The sequence below is a fragment of the Harpia harpyja genome, chromosome 12 (genome assembly GCF_026419915.1).
Source record: "Harpia harpyja isolate bHarHar1 chromosome 12, bHarHar1 primary haplotype, whole genome shotgun sequence".
NCBI lineage: Eukaryota > Metazoa > Chordata > Aves > Accipitriformes > Accipitridae > Harpia > Harpia harpyja.
Window position 1 is genome coordinate 15,162,306 of NC_068951.1, and position 8,043 is coordinate 15,170,348.

Genomic DNA, 8,043 nt, shown 5'->3' on the forward strand with positions numbered 1-8,043 from the left:
AACAGGGGCTCAACATATCCACAGACAAGCACTAATTCCTAATCTCTACTAGGCCAAGCAAAAGGCTCTTCATGTGTTAGACAGAATTACATCACGGTGATCTAAACTGACAGTGAAAAAACCAGACAGTCTTCTCTTCCAACTCTGCAAGGCCACTCTAAGCCTGCTATGAAAGAAGAGAGAGAGAGAGATAGTGAGAACTCGGAGTAAATCTATTTCCACTAATTGTTACAAATAATATTATTTTATGCTTAAAACCTCTTTTCATAACTGAATCATTTCCAGTTCTACCCTGCTCATCTTCGGGCTGAACTAGAAGGGTACACATGCCATTTTAGGTACAAATTTTTTTGCTTTGATACCTCACGCTGTACGGTCCTCCACCCACACATTGTTATTGTCTTTTGGATTAACAGAATAGTGCCCTGAGCAATACAAGTTTTCAAACAAAAAAGAGGAGTTACCATTTCTTAAATTTCCAAGAACTCCTAAACTCCTCTAAATATTCGCTGCTTGCTCTCATTTTTACCCACAACTCTGCTGCAATCAACAGAGCCATCAACTCAGTATTTTAATTTCATGAAATTATTTATAAGAGCAGGTGTAGAACTTTAAAGTTTCCTCAATGCTACTTAACCAGCTCTACTTTTAAGCAACAGTCACAGATCTACCACTTGCTATTCTCCAGAGATTTCAAGGGTCCTTGTAAGACCATGTGCCTAAATCCCAGCAGGCTATACCAACGGCTGAAGTATTCATTTTGAAAACAAAAGCATATGCAATAACAGGCCAGCCATAACATATTCCCATCCGTACTCTCACCCTGCCTGCTCTGTGAGTTGTTCTTCTCAGCTTTCAACTGCTCCAACACGGGTTTATGTTCAGCTTTATCACTTGAGCAGAGATAACAGCAAACTTACTTTCTACCGTGCAATGGAAACGGTCGGGGCCTGGTTTGCAAAGAGCAGAGCCCCGCTCCCCTCTCCAGGAAGGGCAGGAGCGGTCAGACAGCCAACACCGTCTCCAGTGCCCCCTGGAGAGACACAGATACCCCCAGCTCCTCACCCAAGGTTGCAGCTGGGGCAAGCAGCAACAAGCCCATTTTGATCGCTCCTAGCCTCTTGCCCCGCTGGAGCTTTCTCTGGCTTTGCCTCTGCCCCTGCCAGTGGGGAAATCTTCCTTGCTTCAACTCTGGCCCTTACGCTCTTCCTTTTTCCTAACTCAACCCATGTACTCAACCCATGCCCAATGTCCCTGTTCCTGCCACACAGCCTGGCCTAGGCTTTGTTTGCCGCTCATCTTTGGCAAATATCCAGTTTATTTTGTGAAATATCCAGTTTAATTCTCAGTGCCAGAAACGCAGGGATAGACAGAAACACCGTACCGGAAACAACAGGAAGAGAACCAGCAAGTGGTACTACTGCAGCTGGCATCACCCAAGTTGAGCAACAGCCATCAAGGTGTTCAGTGTTCCTCTAAAAAAAGGCCTTTGCTGATTTTTCAGACAACCCACTGCAAAAACCTTTTAAATACCAGTCAACCAGAACTAGCAGGGGTGGGGGAAAAGGGACAGGGGAGCGATGCCCACGCTACATGCCAATATCCTAAACCAAGCCTGACATTTGAATGATGCAAGAAGATTATTCCAGTTATCCAACCCTTGATGAAAAATATGCTAGAGGTTAGCTTTATGAAAGCTAGCCATACCAGCCTTATGATATTTATTATGAGATATGATACCGGTAACCTTCCTTTAAAACCAGGGTCCTGATATGCACCTTATCACCTGACCCATGTACAGGTCAGACAGCACTTTTATGGGCTTTGACAGAGACCCCAACAAGCAATTACCAGCTTACTAACACAGAGAAAAGGCTGGGTCCTGCCACCTCCAAGCTGAAGAGTAATAGTCAAAACATGGCAGGGTTCCAAGTCTTTCCTCCTTAAAATCCAGTCAGTTGCTGGGATATCTGACTAATAAATGCATAACTACAGCACACGAGTATCAATTGTCATGATAATAGCACTTGCTTCCAGAAATTTTCATTCACAAGCATTTCTTGTGCAGGTAAAAGGTATGGTGTACACACAAGTTATACACATGGATGCTTTTACCAGAATCACCCTGATTTGTGACATATGTTTATATGCAAGTCACTTGTGGAATTCTGTTTGTTGGTTTTGGGTTTTTTGTTTGCTTGGGTGTTTGTTTTCTTTTCTTCCATTAATGCTAACTAAATCCATCAGTTCCAGCCCCAAACTTTTCCCAAATGGTTCCTTCTCATCAGTGAAAAATCTTTAGAAAAGACAAAACTGTTGCTGGAAAACAGTTCCAGATACCGTGCTGCTGAGTGTAAGAGAATCTGGTACTACTTCCATTTTGCGTCAACAAGTAAATCCATTTTACTTTGCAATTAATAAACAGCGTCATTTAAGGGAGGTCGCATGAATATTACTGTGCCATTCAATCCTCTCAAAGGCAAAACTTTTCCTGTGAATCATCATTTCTTGGTGTCTTTAAGCTACTGAACCAATCCCTTCCCTTCTTCCAGGGCTGTTTTTCCATTGAAGTTAAACTCATGATTTCCTCTAGCCAAGCCTTTTGTGGTCCATCTTTTCTCTCAGGTTTCTCCCTGTTTTTTTCTGTCTGCTGCTTTGCAAGCACCTCTTTTGTGACTCTAGCTGGACACAGCTCCTTGCTTCAACCCCTGCTCCTCACAAAAAAGTGACATGCTTCCGTCGCTGCCTCAGCAACACAGCCAGCTCCCACGGTACGGGCAGCTGTGGCCAAGGTCAGCCCTCCGCACCCATACGGCCGCTGGACTGAGACTGCCCTGCTCCACCTGGCTGCCCCTTTGGCTCCACTCAGGAACCTGCTCCTGGCACTGGGGCCACATGCTGCTCCTGCTGGGGCCAGAGGTTTCTCCCCAAGTCCAACAATTGCCAAAAGTGTGATTAAAGAGACTTCACTGAGGTAAGAGCATTGCTAGGACCCATAAGCGTAATGACAAGTTTTTCTCCCCCCCTCTAAATACCACTACCATTTTGTTTTATTTAGAGCAGTAAACGGAAATCCAACCAGCTTTCTTATACGCAAACACGTATGTAAATGCACAGCCCCATCTTCTTTGCAGAAGCTACCTATTTAGCCCTCCCCAAAACACAGGAACACACAGACACCAAGCCCAAGTTACAGTACACCGAGATTAAACCAAATGTTTTTTTTGAATCAGCTGAAGTCAAAATTAACACTGCAAGGTATAAATGTACCCAAGATATTTACATGCTAATATATCTAGTAATAATATGCAAAATATTAGTAGATATCTTCAAAGCTTGAAAGATCTACCAGATGCAAGATTCAACAAAATTGAACCAGTCATGAGAGACAAAGTTGACCAGCAAGTTCAAAGACAAGTATCTGTATTATATGGTAGCTGCTAGAAAGGATACTTGTATTTCTGTGAGAGTGCTGGGAAAATTCCAGAGCTTGTGTGGGTAGAAACACCTTTAGATCACCTAAAAGATGGAAAAAAGAACCACTTTGGCTTTAACATATGTAAGTTTCTTATGACACAAAATAAACTCAGAACACTCATCACAGCCTGACTACCTTTCCTTGTTAGAATTAAAACCTTAAAGACATAAATCTTCTAGCAACCCAAAGTCACATAAAATATTCCAAATAAAGCAGCTTTTCCCCCTGCTTTGGCTAGAACGTTTCCTCCTGGTTTATTGATACATCTTTTTTCAACCCCACTCCCTGATTCTCTTCCACTGAAGTCACACCATGAGAGCTACGGGGCAACATCAGTTCACAGAAGGAAGATGGGGAAAAAGGCCACGAGAATTATTAGGTATGCAGGACTCCTCCATTTATAATGGTAATGTAAATCAAAAGATTTTTAGTACATAAACAGTCTGTCTTTTAAAGCTAAAGGACACCTAAATATAAAGCCACATGCTGAATTCTCTCAGGTGTAATTCCACATCCAGGATAAACCTGTAAGCCAAAATTATTCTTCTAAAACTAGGAATTTCTCAAATGAAGAGAGCTCTTGAAACAAGCCCCGAACTCAGGATGCCAGACTCTTGCCTGAATTACCAGCCTAGCACAAGCACCTGGGGTCTGCAGACCAGCTCTAGGTGTCTCTTGAGCTCCTCCACAATCCCTCCCCTGACAGGCCCTGCTGACCAGGACCCTCCCTTCCACTCCGAACGCAGTCTCCCAGCCCATGATAAATACCACAGCCTCCTGGCAAGACGGACTCCGCTGGAATAGCTTCTAGACCAAAGCCCCAGAAAAACCAATAAGCAAAACAAAAAGACCACCAGCAAACCCCACCACACTACACAATACAGCCTAACACTCTCTTCTTTCAAGGTTAGGGTAATTAGGAAGAGGAACAGAGGCCTAATCCTGCAGCTGGGTTTTACTTTCCTATCTCTTCTTTATCTGTTTTCATATTTTAATACAAATAACACCTACTTCATTCTTGCGCAGACCCATATTGCAAAAGTTTTACAGGCTCTGGGCCTCTCAGTAACGTGCTCTTGGACAAGTTAGACTCGTTACATCCTGGGTGAACATGCCTTTCTCAGCCCACTTTAAAAACCCCTGTTGCAACTTCTTTAGCGGTGCATGTCTTTGTTAAGATTGTAACAGCATCTCCATAAGGGTAATGCTGCAGGGAGGAGGCTATTATTGTGCTTGATCCACAGGGCGCTGAAAGGCTTGTATTTCTTGTTACCATGTCTTGCCAGGGTATGCTTGGGTGCCTACTCCTGCTAAGGATGAGACTGACTTATCTGCCAACTTCTCTCTTTCTGGCGGCAAGGAAAGTGCAAAGGCAGTTTCCAGACCCTGTCTTTACTGCTTGCCCATTTCAAAACACCCATGAGGACACTTGCCAGAGTCTTGCTATTTTGCTTTAAGGTTCATTTTATAAGCTCTGCACAGTATAGGCCTGAGGATTTCCTTCTGTAGAATTCTTGAATACAAACCAAAGTTGAACCATTGTTGAATGACTTTTTTTTTTTAAAGAGAAACAACACTTTCACATAAATCTCATATTCTACAGAAACCCATGCCTCGAATTATCAGATAACCTCCCAGTCATGGTGAATGAACTTCTTCAGCCACATACCCGCATTCAGTTTGAACACTGTAGACCAGTCTCAGTGCCACTGCTGACTACTCTAACCATCTGACTGGTAGTGACCTGGGTGAATTACCTGAATTCTCACAGTAGCACAACCCTGAGTGCATTTGTACCAGCTTAACATGCTTCTATACGCAAAGGGAAGAGTATGTTTTGGGAAAGGCAGTATCAGCTGAAATACTGTAACCGATAAAACACCCCAGTTTTTTTTGAAAAAGCATAAACTGCACAGGCTGGCTTGTCTGGGATGGCTCTCCACTCTGGTAACAGCTATGAAATCCAAGGTTACAGATCGCTCTTATAGTAGACCATACCATCTTCAGGAGCAGCTTAATGTGAACTGCAAAAAAGACTAGCTACTTGACTAAGAACAACTGCCCTTATCCTACCAAAAATAAGTGACTATTGTTACCATTATGCTACAATGATAATGTTATGATTCATTTCCAGATCAAGGGGAAATCTCTTCCCTGATCATCCCAGCCTAGACAAGCGAGACCAGTGAGAAAGTGGGGAACACAATAACCTTTAATATGTAAGAAGTAATGCCATAATTTTTCACCTTTTCAGGCAGAATTGGGGGAGAGGAGGGAAAGAAGACAACAAGAAATCAGCTTAACTTGCAACAAAGGAGGAGACAGGAGTATGTATCACGCTATCGGGAGCGAAACACTGGAACAATTTATATAGGACAAACAGAGCATCTTTCTTAACCACTTCTTAGAAGCCATTTAGAAAACGGTCTTTTGAGAACAATCCAGGTTTACTATGTCTTGCTGTAGTGGCGAAGCTCAGACTAGATGGTCACACTGCCTCTTCTACCCTACATTTACAGGCCTCCACATATTGTTACCTCCACATCTAGCGAGAGCTTTTCCTGTGCCTGTCATTCTGATCTGTGAAAAACTATACTACTGTGGACTTTTTTGGAAGGAAAAGGTTGGGGTTTTTTTGTGGCTTGAGTATGTGGGTGGCCCTGCCTATGATGTGGGTCATGCTGTATGAAAATCCATGTACAAACAGGAAGACTGCTTTTTCCAACAGCTTAAATCTAAACAGACAAAGGGTTGGAGAAACAGAGCTTTAGCAGACACACAGCTATAAATTACATTATTGCTTCCTTTCCTGCCTTGCCTCTGATGTATATTCCTCTACCAGAGGGAAGGATATCCAATCCACCTATGAAATGACACATGAAACACCACTTTCCAATCTGGTTTGGGGCGGAGTGGGGGGAGAAAGCCATTATACTAGCTGTTCAATTGTCTTCTAACTGAAAACAATTGTGTAGCATTTGGATAGCAACAGTAGGAAAAACGGAGACTAAATCATCAGGCAGCAGCTTCACTTGCCTTACTAAACAGAGAACTTGCAATAAAGCAATACAGCATATATCTGTGTGCAGAATTTTCTCTGTCATTACACAACAGCATAGGAAAAGAAATGGCTCCTTCAAACTCCTTGGGACTGAATGTGTCTAATCTTCACTTCCCAGCTGCAGAGTTGTGAATTGGCATTCAAATTCTAAACTAGAGCTGTGAATTCAAGGACCTTGGCTCATCTTATCAGTTATGAGTGAGCTGCTGTCGCTATTACTAACATTCCCAGCATGACCTGCTCTCTTGCTTCTCATCTTCCGGAATGAATTGTTCTTGCCAGTCAGGAATCCTTCCTACTGTTTGGGGAAGGCCAGCAATGGGAAGCACTACTTATCATGTGTCAAGCCACTTCAGCTATAGCCAAGCTGGGCCCGAGAATCATGAACTCCCCACGCCTAATGCTCTTCAGAATCACCCTGTTCTACAAATAACTGGCAATAAAACCACCCTACAGAACCAGAGAGCAGTCCGGTAAACAGGCAGAATATCCCCTCTATCACACAGAAGCGCCTGGCTCTACCTGAAGAGCCACAGGTGAGACAGAAACCCTTCTCCAGAGAAGCCCGTGACCGGAGCCTCGGATTTCGGGCCCACCGGCGCTGCGAGAGGGGACTGCTGCACCTCTCCAAGCACTCCGGAGCAGACCGAGCCTGGGGACACAGGACGGGATCTGCCGCCGTGCCAAGGGGGCGGGCGGGGGAAGTGTGGCGCCCGCACCCGTGCCGTCACGGCTGCAGGCGTCCCCGTCCCCTCAGGGCCGGCCCGGGAACATCCCCCGTTGAGCCGCGGGGCGGAGGGGAAACGGGGCATGACTCATGTTTTTTTGCCCGCTCCCTAGCTGACACCGGAGCGTTCCCCGTCGCCGACGCAGCGCGGGGCGGCCGCTGCCAGAGGGAGCGGCGGCGGGGGAGGCCGACGGCGGGAGAGGCCGGCGAAGCGCGCCCCTCCGCACCCCTTCTCGATGGGGGGGGGGGGGGGGGGGGGGCGCCCCAGCGGCACGTGGCCCACCCGGCGCCAATCGGAAAGGCCGAGACCATAGAGAAGAGCCGGGCGCCCGCTAGACATTCCGCCCGCGGAGCCCGTCTCTCTGCTGCCGCCATCTTGTTGGAGGCAGCGGAACGCGGCCGGCCGCAGAGCCGGGCCCGGGCCCGGGCCCGCGCCCTCCTCCCGCTTCCCTGAAGCGCTCCCCACCCCCCGCCGCCCTCCCGCGCGGCCGGCGCCACCGGGCACCGGGACCGGCTTTACCTCTAGTAGGCCCGCAGCGAAGCCTATGCTGGGTACAAGGCCGAGGGGCCGGCCGCCATCTTGGTAAAGAAAAGGGCTGTGCGTGACCTACCAACATACGGGTGATCCCTCCCCCACGTACCCTTGGCCGGCGGGTTGCTATGGGAATGGGGCGGACGCATGCGCGCCGGCCACGGCGCCGCACCTCCCGGTCCCGCCCCGGGGGCTGGGCCTTAGGGGCGGGGCCTTCGGGCCTCGGCTCCTCCCCTCCTCCCCTT

The 8,043-nt window shown here is 46.8% G+C and overlaps 1 protein-coding gene across 1 annotated transcript in view; it reads right to left on the reverse strand.

The window, feature by feature from the left end:
* The window catches only part of HDLBP (high density lipoprotein binding protein), a 42,240-nt gene extending 34,311 nt beyond the window's left edge, over positions 1-7,929 (reverse strand). The window contains exon 1 of the mRNA XM_052802747.1: positions 7,787-7,929. The gene's annotated coding sequence lies outside the window, so the exon portion shown is untranslated. The remainder of the gene's footprint in view (positions 1-7,786) is intronic.
* Positions 7,930-8,043: the final 114 nt, after the last annotated feature.